Source organism: Alligator sinensis, unplaced genomic scaffold (genome assembly GCF_000455745.1).
Source record: "Alligator sinensis unplaced genomic scaffold, ASM45574v1 scaffold37_1, whole genome shotgun sequence".
Classification (NCBI taxonomy): domain Eukaryota; kingdom Metazoa; phylum Chordata; order Crocodylia; family Alligatoridae; genus Alligator; species Alligator sinensis.
In genome coordinates this window covers 387,756-407,842 of record NW_005841955.1, presented here as the reverse complement: position 1 = coordinate 407,842, position 20,087 = coordinate 387,756, and positions in this window count along the sequence as shown.

Below are 20,087 nucleotides of genomic sequence, written 5' to 3'. Positions count from 1 at the left end.
AAAGAATGACAGAGAGAAGGACAAGAAGGAGAGAGGTGAAGTAACTTATCCCAGGTAACACAGTGATAGACATAAGAACCAAATCTGTTTCCTGAGTGCTGGATCAGTACCCAATAGCCAGTGGACCATGCTACCTCCTGTGGGTTCATAAAAGGGTTACATTTAGATTAACTTTGGTTAGGTTAGTCTAAATCACCTGGTGTGTAAACATTCACAGGGCTTAAATCACCCCAAAAATAGTAGGCATCTATACATGTGCTCCAGGGTGGAGAGTAGGAGGCACTTTAATTAGAGCAGCTCTGACAGCTGCTCTAATTAAAGTGCCTGCAGTGTCACATGTATTCAGCATCCCAGGCTGTGTGTAGATGAAATGAGTGGTGTGTGTGCACGACACTTTAAAGCAGGCTAAATGCTTTTGCACCACTTTAATGGTGTTGGTGTTTGCACGCCTCAGCAACATATTGCATGTGCAGGAAATTCAGTGGCGTAATGCGCCTTAAATGACTTGGGGCGCAGCAAATTAAAACTGCTGCCCCTACAGCCATGGAGTGAACCACCAGGCTCCGTGCAGCTCCACAGCTCTGCAGGAAGCCCTGCAGACAGCCTGACAGCAGCCCAAAAAAGCAGCTCCATCCAAGAAAAGCAGCGAGCCTGATCTTTTTCCTCCCCTGGAGCCTGCCTGCCTGCCTGCCTGAACTGCACGGGGGCCTGGTGCTTCCCACCACAGATGCAGTGCCTCCTGGGACCGCCTGAGCCGGGTGCCTGTAGGTACGTACTGCCTGGGGGGAGGTCACAGCTGCTACAGAGGAAAGCACCAGAGCACCCCTCCCCGGCAGCCCAGGGACCACTCTGCCCACCAGCATCCTGGAGAGGCAGGTGAGTGAGCTTTGTGTGTGCATGACACCAGGGTTTAATCAGCCCTAAATTGAAGCAATGTTTTTTAAAACACATCACTTTAATTTAGGCCCCCTGTTTCATCTACACATGCCCCCACACTTCAAAATGGTGGCAGGAGTGCTCCCACCACCATTTTGAAATATGAGGACGCTGAATACATGTGGCATGGAGGTTGCTGGAGTGCACTAATTAGCACGCTTTAGCAGACTTGCAGCAGAATCAATTGAATCTGCTTTGATGCATGCTAATTAGCACACATTGGAGCAGAGGTCCATTCACATGTATAGGTGCCCAGCTTGATCAATTTAGTTCACCTCAGGAGGTAAACTAACTTTAGCTTGACCTGAGTTAAACCCATCTAGGCTAGGGAGAAGTTACATATAAACCACTTTAAGTGATCAGAAACTGGTTTAAACCTGCAACCGAACATAGATTCAGTGCACATAAAGCAATTTCAAAATTGCCAAAACTTGTTTAAGATGAACCTGGTCGAATGTAGTATCAGATTTAACTGATTTGGGTCAAACCAGTTTATGCAACTTCTGTCCTAGACCCCTTCCCGGTTTAAGTTAAACCACAGTCCCCCCTCATCCTAAATGCTTTGCAGTCCTTGGTGGGGCTGTGCCCTCTGCTCCAGAGAGCAGTGCTGGCCCCTCCCCTCTGCTCTATAGCCTAAGCAGGGACAGGGGCATGGCTAGATGCATGGCCTCCTGAGGCAAAGGGAGCAGGGAGGGGGTTTATTTCCTTGCCTCCCCTGCTGGGGGACTGCAGCCCCTGTCAGCCATTCCCCCCTCCCCACTCCAGCAGCAGGGGAGGGAACATGGCCAGAGCTGGCTGGACTGGCCCACTTGCCTCAACAGTGGCTGGGGCTCCAGGTCTGAGCTGAGCTGGCCTGCAAGTGCTGCTGAGGGCAGAGACAGATGGGCCAGCCTGGGCTGGATCCCTAGGCCAGGCCCTTCCCAGTGGGCTGCAGCTTGGGCTGGGGCCACAGGGGCTGCATGGCTCCCCATGCCCAAGCCAGGCAGGGCTGTCATGGAGCCCCAGCTGGCTGGGAAGGGCCCCATGGGACCAGCCCATGGAGGTAGAGCCAATCTCAGCTCTCCGCAGCTGCATGACAGCCCAGCCCATAAGCATGGGTGGGGGCTGGTTGGGGAGTGGGCTTCCTGGGCCAGTTTGGAGGTGCCAGCAGGCCCGAGCCCAGCAGCCACCACTGTGTCCCCTATCCTATGCAGCACCTGGGGCTGCAGGTGCACAACCAGCTGTAGGCTAGCTAGGGCCAGAGGTGGAGGGGGGAACTGTTCTGCTCCCCTCACCTCCAGCTGCCACTGCTGCAGTTGCATTGTGCCACTCTGGATGTGGGGTGGGACCCTTCAGCCCCACAGCTTCTGCCCAGTGCATGGATCTTTGGCTCCAGTTCCTGGACACCTTCTACCTGGATGCCTTAGAAGGCAGAAGGCGTCTGGGTGGAAGGCATCTGGGAGCTGCAGCTGGGAAGCCACCGGGCAGAGCTCCAGAGCAAAGAAAGCCCAGCCACTCACCTCAGATCTGGGGCTGTGTTGTTCCTACCCTACTTACTGGGCTATTTTTAGGCCCTTGAATATCTCCCCTCCAGACTAGACAATCCCCCTATCACCTGCACACCCACCAGTCCTTTTTGGACCTACCAGCACCTTCCCCAGACTCACCAGCCCCAACTGTGAATCCACCAGCTCCTCTACCACCACTGAGTTACTTACCTTGGACTGCGCACACTACTCATGGCAGCAGCAACATCTTCATGATCTGCTCCTAGTTTAGGTTTAAGTGGCTTAAAGTATGCTGCCTAAACCTCAGCTGGGTTCTACAAAAGATTATTTACATCCTTGGAGTACTAAGTTTTGTTTTAAACACTTCTCTGCTTCATCTATAACCACCACTATCCTCTATGTACAGCCACACACAGAGTCAGTCTCTGTTTAATATATAAAATGGGCTTTACTGATATTCATTCTAATTCTAAGAAATTCTAACTAAAATGATTAAGGATAGGTACAGACATTCAAAAAGCCCCAGGGGGAATTGATCTAAGTTATGCGGTTTTCAGTAAGCGGCATAGTGTTAGTTAAACAGAACACACATTTGCCCTTTGGGAGCGGGGTGGCAAATCTGAGACCAGGTTCCACCATTTTTAAACCAGTCGGTGTGTGCTGAACTTCTGTTCTATTCTGGGTATAGACCAGTCTGTGCGCACCAAACTTCTGTTCTGTTGTGGGTATAGACTGGTTTCCAATCAATTACTTATACTGGTAAAAGTGTAATGCCTGTACCTGGCCTATATGAATAGTAAAATATAAGGAAAAGATAGAATCATAAAAAAATTAGGGTTGGACAGGACCTCAGGAAGTCATCTAGTCCAATCCCTTGCTCAAAGTAGGACCATCCCCAACTAGATCATCCCAGTCCAGACTTTCTCTAGCTGGGTCTTAAAAATCTCCAAAAATGGAGATTCCACCACCTCTCTGGGTAACATGTTCCAGTGTTTTACTACCCTCCTAGTGAGAAAGTTGTTCCTAATATATAACCTAAACTTTCCTTGCTGCAAACTTGAGACCACTGCTCTGTGTTCTGTCATCTGCCACCACTGAGAACAGTCTAGCTCCATTCTCTTTGGAATCACTCTTCAGGTAGTTGAAAGCTGCTATTAAATCCCGCCTCAGTCTTCTCTTCTTTGGACTAAATAAGCCCAGTTCCCTCAGCCTGTCTTCATAAGTCACGTGCCCCAGCCCCCTAACCATTTTAGTTGCCGTCTGCTGGACTCTTTCCAATTTGTCCACATCCTTTCTGTAGTGGAGGGCCCAAAACTGGATATAGGACTCCTGATGTGGCCTTACCAGTGCCAAATAGAGGGGAATAAACACTTCCCTTGCTCTGCTGGCAACACTTCTACTAATGCACCCCAGTATGCCTTTGCAATGAAAGCACGCTGTTGGCTCATATTAATCTTATTGTTCACTGTAACCCCCAGGACCTTTTCTGCAAGGTTGCTGCTTAGCCACTCAGTCCCCAGCCTGTAACAGTGCATGGGATTGTTCTGTCCTAAGTGCAGGACTTTGCACTTGTCCTTATTGTCTTATTGTCCTTATATCACCCAGAACAGTTCATCTGGATGAATCATAGAAAATTAGAATTGAAATTAGGATTGAAAGGGACCTCAGGAGATCATCTAATCCAACTCCCTGCTAAAAGCGAAACCAGCCCCAACTAAATCATTCCAGCCAGGGCTTTGTTGAGCTGGCCCTTAAAAACCTCCAAGAATGTAGATGAAATGTAGATTTCACCACCTGTTCCAGTGCTTCACCACAGTCCTAGAGAGAAAGTTCTTCCTAATATGCAACCTAAACCTCCTTTACTGCAATTTACCACATTCATAAGTTAATACTAATTTCGGATCTAGTTGAATTGCACACATCTTTTTGCTTTTTCTTGAGAAAATGGCTTAGAAATAGCATATAGTGGGTGCTATAATTGAAGCAGGTATTGCTCAATTATAGGCAGGTTTTCCTTCCACAGGGAATGAAAAGTATCATATCTTATGAAGGTTCATTGCAGTGTTTTACTGTTACTGATATTTTATGTGTATTACCATAAAGCCCTGAGATTCCAAGTGGGATCTGAACTTTGTTACATTTTATACTAAATAAACATAAAATCAGACAGTCCTTCATTGCCTGCAGTGAGTTTATAAGATAGTTAAATGTGGCAGTTCAGCAATAATAAAATCACTAGATAAAGCAGAGATGAAGACATCAGACAACCTGTAGAAATCTGTTCCCTGAGTTATATACCATTAGGTTAATTACAATGAAATGTGTTAACATGACTATATAATAGTAACACAGGTTTTGGGGTTTTGAGCACAGAGGCTTCAGCCTGTTGAGGTCTATGGTAAACAATCGTTATTAAAAATCTCTTACAACCTTTTATTATAGATAAGAGAAGAAAAAAATAACATCTTTTGAAATGTAGAGAATCAATAAGGCTTTAATTTTAGCAACATTTGTTGGTCCCCTTCCTTTTCACTGTAAGAGCTCTAATAAGGAAAATCCCTGCTTGATAGTCTCATAAATGGTATTTAAGATGGCATTAACTGTACTTTCTGGAAAAAAGAAAACAAGATAGTTGAGAGACCCTGCAGCTGTTTTATTTCTGCTGTAGCTGGAGTCCAATTCTGTTACCTTTAAAGAAATAGGACAGTCACAGAAAAGGGGAGAGAAAAGAACAGCAGAGAGAAGATGCAGTTTCTGTTTCTATTGCTGACTCTTACTTCAGACCCTGCTGCTGGTGGAAGATGGGCACATCACACAGGTTAGGAAACCTGTCCCACTGGCAGGGTGTTGAAGACATTGCTTTTACAAGTCTAGTTGTAGGCACCCCTCAGTGTTGCAAAAGGTGCAGTCTTATCCAGCAGGCCAGATTCATTAAACAGAAGAGAAAAGAAGAAGGATACAAGATAAAACAAGAAATAAAGATGGAAAAAGAAATGGAGACCCAAAGGAAGTAGGTACAGCACATGGCAGTCAGGGCTAAGATGAAGTTGGTAGAGGTGCTGACATTATCCAGATGTTTCTCTGGCTGAATCTATTTAGGATTAGGTTGATGACAACTTCATATTGTGAAGGATCCAGGGGTCTCAGGAACTGATGAAACTGGCAGTTACAGCCATGATGACAAAGCTCATGGCTTTGAGTCCTTTCATTTTCCTAATCCTCATTATGAGATACCTACTGCTCCACCCCTTGTTTCTGAGTAGCTCATCTTATTATCATTCATTTTCAAGATAGGACTAATTTTTAATGCATCAATGTTTGTCTATTGATCTGTTTCTACATTTCTTTTTTGCCCAATTTGATCTTAGCATGGTCTCTTGTTATAAGAAGGCATTTTAATTTGAACAAAATTCATTATTTTGTGTCTTCTCAACTTTTGTTGAATTTAATAAACATTTTTCTAAAACAGGTTGTTTTGGACTTTTGATCCTTTAAATAACTTTGAGTGTGGATCTCTGCCCAATAATACCCAGTCACACATCATGCCTTTGTTAGTAGTCTTCAGTAATAAACCCCGCCCCCACCCCAGAAGCATTTTGTCCTGCTATATATGAGGATCTGATTTCTAAAGTTAAAGATGCACAGCTGAATTTGAAAGGTGACATTTCCAGCATTGGGACTTGGCATTTGTTTGGAATAGCCAGCAGCAAGGTATCATGTTAAAATGAGTTGCATATTTACCAGTTTGTTTCCATCTCATACTTAGAGGAAGCCTGTTCTTCTTGTTATGCTTTCATTTGCCGTTGCTTATTTTCAAATCGCCTAAATTCAAATCTTTACACTCTAACTGGGACACAGATTTATAGTGCCTTAATTGGAGCCAACTGTTGAAGAACATATTCTTTAAACAAATTAGATAAGGAATATTTGACATGAATGTATTGGTTAACTAAAGGGAAACAGTTATAGTAAATGGAAAATTTCTTTTCAAGTGCTAAAGTTCTTCTTAGGCAGACAAGGTTCTTTGGGTGAATCTGATATCTTTTATTAGACCAACTTAAATAGTTGGAAAACAATTATTAAGCAAGCTTTCAGGTTCAAAAACCCTTTGTCAGGCTAAGGAAGTTTCTGCAGTTGGTGTGTGTTCTTCCTGGATGGAATGAAAAGTAAAGAAGTCAGAGGCTGGTCTGGTCTGCATACAAGACACGTAGTCAGTGAAAATGTAGATTGAGGAGTCAATGGGTGAGAGACAGGCTGGAGGGGCAGGGGAGAAAGAGAACGGGGATGAAAGTGGAGAGTAAAGTTCTTCTTAAGAATGTAAGGACATACACAGGACAAACTTCAATTTTTCTCTTGTTAAACTGAGTGTAGGAACCCAGTACTCATAAAAGGTGACCAGTGGATAGGAATTAAAAGTTTGCTTTATCCACATGGCAAGTATAGGATAACAGAAATGCAAAAAGCTTCCTAATTCCCTCTATTATTTTTCAGCTTTGTCCTAAAGGATGGAGAGCAGCAGTGGATGGGAGAGCAGAGGATAGGAGAGCATCAGTTCACACGTTATCCTTTTTACTGAAGATTACCAGTTAGTGACAGTTGTCTGACAGCAGAGCTGCACTGCTATCCAGCCCATCCACAGGTGGTAGATAATGTAATGACCTTCAGGAAAGGTTAGCTGTGAAATAAGCAGAGGTAACTCTGATGAATAAGCAGTAATGGACCAAGCAACAGCAGCACCTCAGGTTGTGGTGGGGACAGCAGATGGCAATGCTTTCCCTCCTGAAAAGCCACATATGTACTTTGATGGTACTGTGACATGGCAAGCACCATTATAATAAACCTGCCCAGCCTCCAGCTATGAGTTTTCAAGTCCTCAATGACAGAGAAGTCAGAACATGCCAGACTCCCAATGACTGCAAAGGCAAACAAAGACTAGAGTGGAGCAAGATCTCCAATTGTCTTGGCCTCCTTGGCATTGGATCAAGGTTCTGTTCTGTCAAGAATCATGTGGAAACTGATGTGCAGCAGTTTCTCTATGATAAAAGAAATCATGCACAGGCATATTCAATGGAAACAGCTTTTTTGGCACATTCTTCAAGTCCTTTGGTGAAGACCTAATGATGACAGGAGCAGGATTGTGAGGTCTGGAAGCTCCTATTCATGAACCAGCATGAAGGCAGCAGTTACAAGAAAGTCATCTGTCACTTGGATGAGTTCATAAGGACTGCAGTCTAGCAACTGTACCTGCTACTAAGAAGCCCTCTTCAAGATTTGATCTACTCAACCCACATTAGAGAGGGCTAGAAAAGGTGCCCTAACTATAGTCTGACTACCTTTTTCCAGACTAGATAACTGCTTCCAGTGGGATAACTTTTACTGCAGTAGAAATCAATTAAGACACATTCAATTTTGGGATCTGGAACATCAAGACCCTCATAGACAATCCTAATAGCGAATGCCCAGGGTGTTGTACTGTAATTGTGGCTTGAGAACTCAGGAAATAAAACATAGATGTTTCTGTACTAAGTGAGACCTGGTGAGTGGGAGACGGATAGCTCAAAGATCAAAGAGATGGCTATACCCTCTTCTTGAAGGGTAAACAGAAAGGAGAACACTGACTTCATGGAGTTGGTTCTGAATGAAACTCATAAACCAACTTGATGAGTTCCCTGTGAGAATTAATGACTGCCTCACCACTCAACTTCTTAAATTGGCAGAGAGCCAGTATGCCACTGTCATAGATTCATAGATTGTAGAGTCAGAAGGGACCACAGTGGATCATCGTGTCCAACCCCCTGCCCCTGGCAGGAAAGAGGACCGAGGTCAGATGACCCCAGCCAGGTGACTATCTAGCCTCCTCTTGAAGACCTCCAAGCTAAGTGATAGCACCACCTCTCTTGGAAGCCCATTCCAGATCCCGGCCACCCTTACTATGAAAAATTTCTTCCTAATATCTAACCTAAATCTACTCTCAACTAGTTTACACCCATTATTCCTAGTCACTCCCTGGGGCGCCTTAGTAAACAGCACTTCCCCTATTCCCCATTGACCTCCCCTAATAAATTTATAGGCAGCCACAAGATCTCCCCTCAACCATCTCTTGTGAAAGCTGAAGAGATTCAGCTCTCTCAACCTCCCCACATAGGGTCTATCACGAAGGCCACTAATCATGTGAGTGGCCCTCCTCTGGACCCTCTCAAGATTCCCCATGTCCCTCTTGAAGTGCAGCACTCAAAACTGGACACACTACTCCAACTGCGGCCTGACCAGTGCCACATAGAGGGGGAGCATCACCTCCTTTGTTCTATTAGTCATGCATCTGCTAATGCATGACAAGGTGCGATTGGCGTTGTTGATGGCCTCGTTATGCTGCCGGATCATATTAATTTTGGAGTCAATTATGACTCCAAGATCCCTCTCTGCCTCCGAGCTGCTGAGAAGGACACTCCCTAACCTATAGGTGTGCTGGGGGTTCCTCCTTCCCAGGTGGAGTACCTTACATTTATCTTTATTAAACTCAAGAACATAACATTAACATGTCATTAACATGTATGGCCTAACTCTTGACACCACCACCAAAACCACAGACAAATTCTATGCCAACCTTGACCAAGTCGTTTCAGGAAGAGGTCCAAAGGAAGACCTGTGATATGAACGACAGATGGTGAGAAGACAAGGCAAAAGAGATTCACCATCTCACTGAAATCCACAATATGCATGTTTTTTTTCAGTACCATCAAAGCCATGTACAGTCTGAGCACTCGGAGACCAACCCCCTTGAGACCTAAGGATAAAGGAGACCTGATCAAAGCAGGCAGGGCCATCAACGCCCATTGGAAGGAGAATTTTAAAGAACTTTTCAATCAAGACTCTGTTGTTGATGAGAGTGTTCTCAACTCCATCCTGCACCACCCAGTCAAAGGTGATCTCATAATTCTTCCAACCCTTGATGAGGTGCAGAAAGCAAATAAATGGATGAAGAATGACAAGGCACCTGGAGCTGATGGAATCCCCACAAAAATCTTCAAGAAGGGGGAAGCAGAACTTACAGCACAGCTCCATGCCCTCGTCTTAAGGATCTGTATGATGAGGAAATCCCAGACTTCAGGGACACTATGATTGTGACAGTCTTCAGAAAAGGAGACACGGCCAAGTGTGGAAATTATAGAGGGATCACCTTGCTGTCCACCACAGGAAAGATCATTGTGGGAACCCTCCTGAACCATCTCCTTCCACTTGATGAAGAGCTGCCCCCGGAATCTCATAGGGTCAGAAGGGACCTCAACAGATCATCGAGTCCAACCCCCTGCCTAGGCAGGGAAGAGTGCTGGGGTCAGATGACCCCAGCCAGATACCTATCCTGCCTTTTCTTAAAGACCCCTAAGGTAGGGGAGAGCACCTCCTCTCTTGGAAACCCATTCCAAATTTTGGCCACCCTTACCATGAAGAAGTTTTCCCTGATATCTAGCCTAAATCTGCTCTCTGTCAATTTGTGACCATTGTTCCTTGTTGCTGAACAGAGCATCACCAATCCCTTGCTGCGTCCCCCTAATGAATTTGTAGGTGACCACAAGATCACCTCTCAGCCTTCTCTTGCGGAGGCTGAAGAGCTCCAGGTCCCTCAGTTTCTCCTTATAGGGCTTGTTCTGTAAGCCCCTAACCATATGAGTGGCCCTCCTCTGGACCCTCTTGAGTCTATCAACATCCTTCTTGAAGTATGGTGCCCAAAACTGGATGCAGTACTCTAACTGTGGTCTGACCAATGCCAAATAGAGGGGAAGTATTACCTCCTTGGTTCTATTTGTCATGCATCTGCTGATGCATGATAAAGTGCAGTTAGCTTTACTGATGATTTCATAACACTGACAACTCATGTTCATCTTGGAGTCCACTATCACTCTGAGATCCCTCTCTCCTTCTGTGTTGCTGAGAGGGTCACTTCTCAGCCAGTAGGTGTGCTGGATACTTTTGTGCCCTAGGTGCAGCTCTCTGCACTTGTCCTTGTTGTATTGCATCCTGTTGTGTACTGCCAACTTTTCTAACCTCTCCAGGTCTGCCTGCAATTGTTCCCTACCCTCCAGAGTGTACACTTCACCCTACAATTTAGTATTGTCCACAAACTTGGACAGAGTACACTTCACACCCACATCCAAGTCACTTATGAAGATATTGAAGAGTACAGGTCCAAGGACCAAACCCTGCGGGACCCCAGTACCCACATCCTACCAGGTCAATACCAACCCATCTATTACCACTCTCTGGGTGTGACCGCTAAGCCAATTTGGCACCCACCAGACCATGTAAATATGTCACAGCCTCTTAATTTATTTCTGAGAATGGGATGAGATACGATATCGAAGGCCTTGCTAAAATCCAAGGAAACAACATCCACCTCTACTCCTGTGCCTATGCATTTTGTGACCCTGTCATAAAATGAAACCACATTAGTCAGGCATGATCTACCTGCTACAAATCCATGCTGGTTTCCCTGCTGTAATATTTTGTCCCACTGGACTCCCACAAATATGATCCTTCATAATATTTTCAAGGACCTTACCAAGGATGGAGGTGAGACTGACTGGCTTATAATTACTTGGATCTTCCTTCCTCCCCTTCTTGAAAATAGGGACCACACTGGCCCTTTTCCAGTCCTCCAGGACCTGACCCAAGTGCCATGGGCACTCAAACAGCCATGCCAGTGGTTCTGCTATGACACTGACCATTTCCTTCAGTACTCTTGGATGCACCTTGTCTGGGCCTGCTGACTTAAATACATCCAGTCCATCCAAGTGACTCTGTACCAAGTCAGTGTTAACAGTTGGTGGACTGGTGTCCTTATGGGGCAGGTAAAACATGGCCCACAGTCTGGATCCAGCCTGCCAGGCAGTTTCATCCAACACAACAACTAATTGTACACTGCCTAGCTCATGTGCCTCACTCCCACCCTGATGCATAGAAGAGCCTCGCCCAGCCAGCACACAGCTTCTGGGCAGGGTTTCTGCTGCCTCCCACCCTGATGCATAAAGGGCCCCCCCCCAGCCAGCACACAGCTTCTGGGCAGGGTTTCTGCTGCCACTGCTGCTTCCGGGGGATCTGCTAGGCTTCCCCAGCCTCCAGCAGTTCCACCTCATCTCCCTGCTGCAGCACTCACTCTCAGCAGCAGGTAGGGAAGCAGCAGGGGCAGAGGCAGGGGCAGGGAGAGCTGCAGATGGGCAGGAGCATGGAGCCCACACACCCAGGGTGGTGACAGGAGTGTCGAGCTTGGGTGGCCAGGGTGTGGGTATGAGGGAGGATGGGGAGGTGTGGGGATCCCCCACACACCTCCTCCCCATGGTGCAAAGCCCCCACTGGTGGTTACAGCAGCAGCAAAAGAAACCAGGCCCTTGGGGTGCTCTTGGCACATGCAGGTAATGCTGCCCAGTGGAACACATCTCCGGCCAGAGCTGCACATGGTGGCAAAGAACAGAGTAAAGCCAGCCTGTCTCTATCAGGCAGGGCTCCCCACAGTGCACATGCAGCTCCTGGCACTCATGCACCACTGAGGGGAAGCCCCATGCAATGGAGCAGGCTGCCTTCCCCACTCCCTGCTGCTATGTGCACCTCACAGGACTCTGCCAGGAAACAGGGGGTGGGGCTCTTCTCCACTTCCAGTGGAATCCTGGAACCTGCAAATGGCAGCAGGGAGTGGGGAAGGCATTTTGCTCCATCCCACAGGTCTTCCCTGCCGGTGGTGCATGAGTGCTGGGAGTTGCACATGCACTGCAGGGAGCCCCACATGATAGGATTGGGCTGCCCTCTCTCTGCTCCATGCTACCATGTGCAGCTCTGGCCAGAACTGTGCACTGACAGGCAGCAGCACCTGTAAGGGTTATGAGTGCCCTGAGGGCCCACCACCTGCCAGTGGGGGGGCTTTGTTCCACAGGGGGAGTGTGTGGGGGGTCCCCACACCCCCACCCTCCATCACATACACAAACCCCACACACCCACACCCTACCCCCACAACCCTCCTACATATACACAGTCCCCCAATATCCACTATGCCCCCTCACACAGACAGCTACACCCCCTCACAAACCACACATGGACACACCCCACACTCTGCCATATACACACTCCCACCACCAACCTCACACCCCCAAACACAATATATGAGGAAGACTTTATTTTTGAGTGATTATGCAATCATCTCTATATACAGTACACAGACACAAATCATGACAAAAAAAAATTGGTAATAAAATTAAAATGTTATAGTAGGTGTTTGACTGAATATATTATCTGTATTTTTTCTGGTTCCAAGATGGCAACCCTCCCCTCCCAAAGGGAGTACTTCTGGGGGCAAAGGGAGGGACTTCCAGTGGCAAAGGTCAGGGACTTCTGGTCCCAAGATGGTGACCAGGGGGTGGGGTCAAGGGGTAGGGGTACCTTTACAGCCCTTGACAACTCACCAAAACTCATTAAGCATCCCTATAGCTGAAATAATTGCCCACCCCTCTAGCTGAAATAATTGCCCAGCACAGGGCATCAAGAAGCACAACTGACATCATCTTCACTGCTTACCAGCTGCAGGAAAAATGTTGGAGACAACATAAACCTGTCTATATGGCCTTGTTTGACCTCATAAAAGCCTTCAACTCTGTCAACTGAGAAGCTCTGTGATGGATTCTTCTGAAGTATGGATGCCCACTGAAATGCATCACCATTCTTTGCCTTCTCCATAATGGTATGCAAGTGGTGGTTCTGAATAATGGATCTATCACAGCTCTCTTTGAGATTAAAACAGAAGTTAAGCAAGGCTGTGTCATTGCTTCAACATTACTCTCAATATTCCTTACTGCAATGCTACATCTGACCACCAACACACTTCCAGTTAGAGTGCAGCTATATTATCAAATGGATGGTAAGGAGCACTGTGGGATTCTGGAAGACTGTGCTGTGGCTCCCCTCAAATAAATGTGTACATACATTTGCTCTCCCAGGAGACACACTTCCAGGAGTGATTTGAACCCGGTTATTCTTGGGTTAGTTTTCTCCTGGAACAGATATTTTTTCTCTGGGAGAAAAATCTTGAACACCTGTACACTGGTGGTATATCTAGGGGAAAGCATCAACTTCATCTGAGTGCTGAAGGAGCTAGCCAAAGTCATTGCTGGACCTCTGGTAAAACTCTTTCAAAACTCATTATGCTTGGAGGAGGTCCCTGAAGACTGGAAAAGGGCCAATGTTGTGTACCAATCTTCAAGAAGGGGAGGAGAGAGGACCTGGGCAACTACAAGCCAATTAGCCTAATTTCTATCCCAAGGAAAATCCTGGAAAGATTCATCAAGGAGTCTATGTGCAATACACTTGCAGAAAGCAGGATTCTGAATGACAGCCAGCATGGCTTCATCATGGGCAGGTCTTGTTTTACCAATCTCATCTCCTTCTACAACCAGGTAACTCACCACCTGGATAAGAGAGAGGAGGTCAATATTGTATACCTAGACTTCCAAAAGGCCTTTGGTATGGTATCCCATGATGTTCTCAAGGGAAAATTGGAGGGCTTAACTGCTGAATAGTCAGGTGGGTAGGAAGTTGGCTGTGGGGCAGGACCCAGAGAGTTCTAATGAAGGGATCTGTGTCATCCTGGAGAGAAGTGGCCATTGGTGTCCCTCAGGGATCTGTACTTGGTCCAATGCTTTTCAACATCTTTATCAATGATTTAGATGTAGGGGTGAAGACTTCACTGGCCAAGTTCATGGATGACACCAAGTTATGGGGGAGCATAGTCACGCTTGAAGATAGGCTGCAGATACAGGCAGACCTAGACAGACTGGCAAGTTGGGCATATCAGAACCAGATGAGGTTAAACATTGAGATGTGTAAAGTGCTTCATCTGGGGACAAACAACCCCCAACATACTTACAAGCTCGGTGGCACCAAACTGACTAGCACCATGACTGAAATGGACCTAGGGGTAATAATAGACCATAGTATGAATATGAGCCATCAGTGCAATGCTGTAGCCAGCAAGGCAAACAATACTCCGGCATGCATCAACCGATGCATCTCAAGCAAAACTGAGGAAGTGATTCTTCTGGTTTACTCAGCAATGGTGAGACCACAGCTGGAGTACTGCATCCAGTTCTGGGTACCGCACTTCAACAAGGAAGTGGAAAAGCTTGAGAGAGTCTAGAGAAGAGCCACCCATATGATCAGAGGTATTAGAAATTGATCAGAGGTATTAGAAACATGGTAGGAGAGGTATTATCCATATGATCAGAGGTATTGGATGCACCACCTGTTGTGGTCTTGTAGCTCTCTGGCCCTTTTCCCAAGTTAAGTGGCTTCTTCAAGTTATTCTTCCCTTCGGACTATGTGCTTTGTTGCTGGAGGATTTTGATTACTGCCCACTGTGGAACCTAGTTTAAAGCCCTCCTTAGTACGCTGGCCAGATGACGCCCAAAGATGCTCTTCCCAATTCTTGACAGATGGATCCCATCTCTTAATAGCAGTCCTCTTCTGAAGAACATCCACCCATTGTCATAGAAACTGAAACCTTCTTATTGCACCTCTGTCTCAGCCACATGTTCACTTTCAGGATACACGTAACTCCCACTTAGCGCTCTTAATTGATTCCTGGGAAAAGGAGCATTAGGTGAAACAAGCATTAAGTGAAACCAAAAGTTTTTGATGACCCAAGATGGCGACCACAAGTGTTTTTAATGACCCAAGGTGGCAACTGCGAGTGTTATAATGAAACTCACTGAGCGCTAAGTGTAATCAGGTATCAATTTAAAATGAGCATTTTAGCGAAATAGGGCTAAGCAAAACAGCATTAAGTGGGGGTTGCTGTACAATGGTCTGCCTGGACCCTTGCCTTCCATGTGAAAAATCAATGCCTCATGGTCACTTCTGATCTGCTCTGTGCTATTGATGGTATTATTAGTTTCTTCATGAATAACTAAAAAGGAGTAGTGAACTGAATGATGGGTGAACTTTGGCAGTCACTCTGTGACATCCTGAATTTGGCTCCAGACATGCAGCATACCTCCCAAGCTCCCATATCTGGACAACAATTTGGTGCCTCTGTCCATCACAGAACGGAGTTACCCACCACCACCACTCTTCTTTTCTTTCTTGGTGCAATGGTCCTGGAGCCTCTGTCCTTGGGACTTTGCACTTCCTACTCTCTAAACTGACCCCTCCTCAGCCTCACACCTGCAGATGTCCTCTCCTCTGCTGCAGATGTTCTCTCCTTTGCCTTTTCCTCAGCAGTTGTACCATAGAGTTCTTGAAAGCGGTTGCTGACTTCTACCTGTAGCACTTCAATTCTAGTGCCCTCCTTCTTTGGATAGCCACTTCTCCCTATTGCCCTTTGATCCCTCCAGTACTAGCCTCTTGTAAGTCTTGTCCAAGTAATCTTCCTGGTCTGTGATGCAATTCAGCAGGGATACCCATGCTTCACGTCTTTGAATGTTCTCTTCCAAGGAAGACACCAGCTTATGGTCAGTGCAAATGAAGTGCTCCTGACCCTCTTGGAGGAACAGAAATGTGGCATATCCCACACAGGTCACAACAGCTGACCCAGACTCCATTTGTGCTTCCTTTGCTCCATGTAAAACACCTATGCTGTAAAGAAGGGGAAAAAGGTGAGGGACAGAGAAAAGACACACCACAAGGACCTGCATAAAAAATACCTACACCAGCACCCTTCCATACACTCACATGCACACCCAGCAAAGCTAACTGCACTTTATCATGCATCAGCAGATGCATGACAAACAGAACCAAGGAGGTGATATTCCCCCTCTATCGGGCACTGGTCAGACCGCAGTTGGAATACTGTGTCCAGTTTTGAGCGCCGCACTTCAAGAGGGATGTGGATAACCTGGAGAGGGTCCAGAGAAGGGCCACTCGTATGGTTAAGGGCTTGCAGGCCAAGCCCTATGAGGAGAGACTAGGGCACCTGGACCTCTTCAGCCTCTGCAAGAGAAGGTTGAGAGGTGACCTTGTGGCTGCCTATAAGTTCATCATGGGGGCACAGAAGGGAATTGGGGAGGCTTTACTCACCAAGGTGTCCCTGGGGGTTACAAGAAATAATGGCCACAAGCTAGCAGAGAGCAGATTTAGATTGGACATTAGCTGGGGTCATCTAAACCCAGCCCTCTTTCCTGCCTATGCAGGGGGTCGGACTCGATGATGTATTGAGGTCCCTTCCGACCCTAGCATCTATGAATCTATGAATCTATGACCACAGAACATAAGAAGTACCATACTGGGCCAGATGACAGATTCATCTATACTAGTATCCTGTGTCTGTCCCATAGCAGCAGAGAGTGAGCACTAAAAAGAAGAATATAAATGTGGAGGATATCCAGATTAATCTGTCCCATGTCCCTCTTCCCTAATGGTTGACAGCATACAATAACTTTCCCAGTATCTAAGGAACTGTTTGTTTTTTTATTTAAACAAACTCCCTGAAATGCCAGTTTTCTATAATGATATTGGGGTGTTCCATATATTATTGATACCCAAGAAAACTTTGGAACTGCAAAATACAACTTTAAGTATAAAAGTTAATTTTTTTTATATGTATTTTGGCTATTATCATAACCTGAACACTATTTTATGTTTATTTTGTAAAGATTTCAGTAATTTGGAAAAGAAAATCTTAGGCAGGTTCTCTCTCTCGGTCTACTGGCATGAAGTCACAGAGTTAAAGCTAGTAAATAGCGGAGGTAAGAGTAGAAGCCAAGATGCTATTGTCCAGTCTCCTACACTAACCGCCAATCCATTTTTATTTTATTCAATGAGCTAGAGTGTATTTATAAAAGTTGCATGACAATACTTCTTTCAAGAGAGTATGATGTACATTTCTCATTATAGCCTTATGGATTTGCTTTCTTAGATGTACTGTTTACTCTCTTTTCCAAAGTATATAAATGAAGAACAATATATTTGACTTATGTGAAGTAGCTATATCTATTGTTAACCATGATTTTTTAAAAGAAAAGGTATTTTAAAACATCTAAGTATTAATAAATACCAACAGAGGTTTAAATATGCTTCTTTCATTTCTTGGAGTCTCAGAACAGTAGAGACTCCCCGTGCCTGAAGAAGGGTGACTGCACTCGAAAGCTTGTCAAGACATTTTTTCCAATTACTCAGTTGGTCTAATAAAAGATATCACATCTACTCAAAGCACCTTGCCTACCTATGTCCTTAGACCAACATGGCTACAACCAAAAACCCAGTAACTAGCCATAAGATATTTTTTTACTGTTATCCAAACTAGCAAAGCCCAACTCACTTTCACATCATTGTTCAGTGTTTGGAGGAGAGGTTGTAGCCATCTCTTCAGAAATATTTGAATTGTCCACTGTCATTAAATGGTTTCTTGTGGATCTTGTGACCAAGGTCAAAAGAATTCTAATTCTAAAATTCTAATTACAACTTAGTATTTCTAATCCATTTTTCTCTAGAGTTCACCTGAAAATAACCAGGACATGCTAGTGTCAAAGCATTTGGGACACTTAGCAAAATACCTAGATTTTCAACAAGTCTCTATGTAGAACAGAATCTGCAGGGAATTTTCTAAGTGAAGAATGTATTACCTTTAACACATTTCAGTGCTACATTAATGAAATTTGTAGAAAGGATTACTGGTGGCTGAAATTAATTACCTATTATTCAGTAACTTGTATTTACCCCTACCTATCCCCTATTCCTTTCCAAATTCTGTTTCAAATTCCTGTCCTCTGGGGTCTAGTTAAAAAGCATCTCTTCCTCCATAGGCAACTCCTTTATTTCATCAGTCCAGGAGCAGATCAGCAACTGTGTCAAATGGGATAGTACTTTTGAGAATTTTCAGTGGTGTTAAAGCAAGACCACCAAGTTATTCTTTTCCTCTGATGTGATTTAATCCAGAATCCATATGTAGATATTATAAAACAGGATTTGCCATTTACTGGGTCAGACAACAGGTCTATCTTTCCCAGCATCCTTTGTGATCTCAGGGGGTGTGTCTACACAAGACACTAGATGCACAGTATACTAATTCTTCTGCTCATTAGTGTGTCATGGCAAAAGCCATGCTATTGCATTAATGCACAGTATAATTAATCTACTGTGCATTAGCATCACTTAAAAGGTGTGTGTCAGCACCACTGCACAGTAATGTCAGTTACTGTGCATTTAGTTAGTACCTGTTATTACAGGTACTAAGCTTAACGAGCAGTAACAGCAGCACATTAATGCACATGTAGACATGCCCAGTAGCAGAGAGTGGATGCTGGGCATGTCTACATGTGAATTTATGTGTGCCTACACTTAATGCACCCTAGCCTAAGGTGCATTAAGGTGATTTAGGTGCATGTCTGGTCAGCACCCTGGATGCCTCAGCCCTAACCTCCTCCCCTGTTCCTTCCTCTCCAGCAAATGAGAGTGGACCAGAGCACCACTTGTGAGGCTGCACACCACTGCCCTGGTGTCCCAGCCACTAGTGGCCCCTCTACCCATCTGCCTTGGTGCAGGTTTGCTGGCTGGGCAATGTAGTCCTGCAAAGGAGGGATGCCTCGCTACCCACCTGTGATTTAGGCACCCTTAGAAGCCTGCGCTGGAAGGCTTCTAAGGCCTTCCCAGTACAGCAGGTGGGCTGGGACTGCGCCTGACCCCAGTGCTCGGTGCCACTTTCTCTGCTCCAGCCACCTTCATCCCAGGCAAGCTCCCAGTTTTCCTGCCAGCAGGACTCTGTCCCTGGCAGAAGCAGTGTCAGCTCCTGGGGCCTCTGCTCAGCTCAGCCCTGGCAGGCTGTGACTGTTTCTGCCTCCAGCGCCTGGCACAGCTTTCCCTGCTCCACCCACCTGATCCAAGGCTGTGTCCCTGCCCATTTTATGCCCAGCCTGCCCAGGACAAGCCAAGCAGAGCTCACAAGAGATGATGCCACCTCTCCCAGGGGCAGTGTCCTGCTGGGAGGAAAGCTGGGTGCTTGCCAGGAATGAAGGTGGCTGGAGCAGAGAAAGCCATGTGAGCTGGGCTCCAGCCAGCCCAGCTGACATAATATTAAGGCACCGTACATCATCTACACATGGGTTATGGCACCTTAACTAATCAGGCCTAAATTTGATCCTTGCTTTATGCAGGTATCAAATTTAGTCCCAGATCGCCCTAAGTCACCATATTTAAGGTGCATTAAGGATGTATCCCTAACTCCCATGCTCAATAACTACTGATGCACCGTTCCTCCAAGAATTTCATAGATTTCATAGACATTAGGGCTGGAAGGGACCTCGGAAGATCATCGAGTCCAGCCCCCTGCCCAAAGGGCAGGAAGTCAGCTGGGTTCATAGGATCCCAGCAAGATAAGCATCCAGTTTGCTCTTGAAGGTGTTCAATGAAGGCGCTTGAACCACCTCCGGTGGCAGGCTGTTCCAGACCTTGGGGGCTCGGACAGTAAAGAAATTCTTCCTTATGTCCAGCCTGAAACGGTCTTGTAGTAGTTTATGACCGTTCGACCTAGTCGTCATCCCTTGGGGCGCTCTAGTGAACAAACGTTCCCCCAGATACTGGCCAAGTACAAGGGGAGAATGACGTCCCAGGATTTGCTTGAGAAGCATCTATGGATGCAAGCCAGCGTTTTGGTCGCTTTACTAGCCGCAGCCTCGCCCTGCAGGCTCCTGTTTA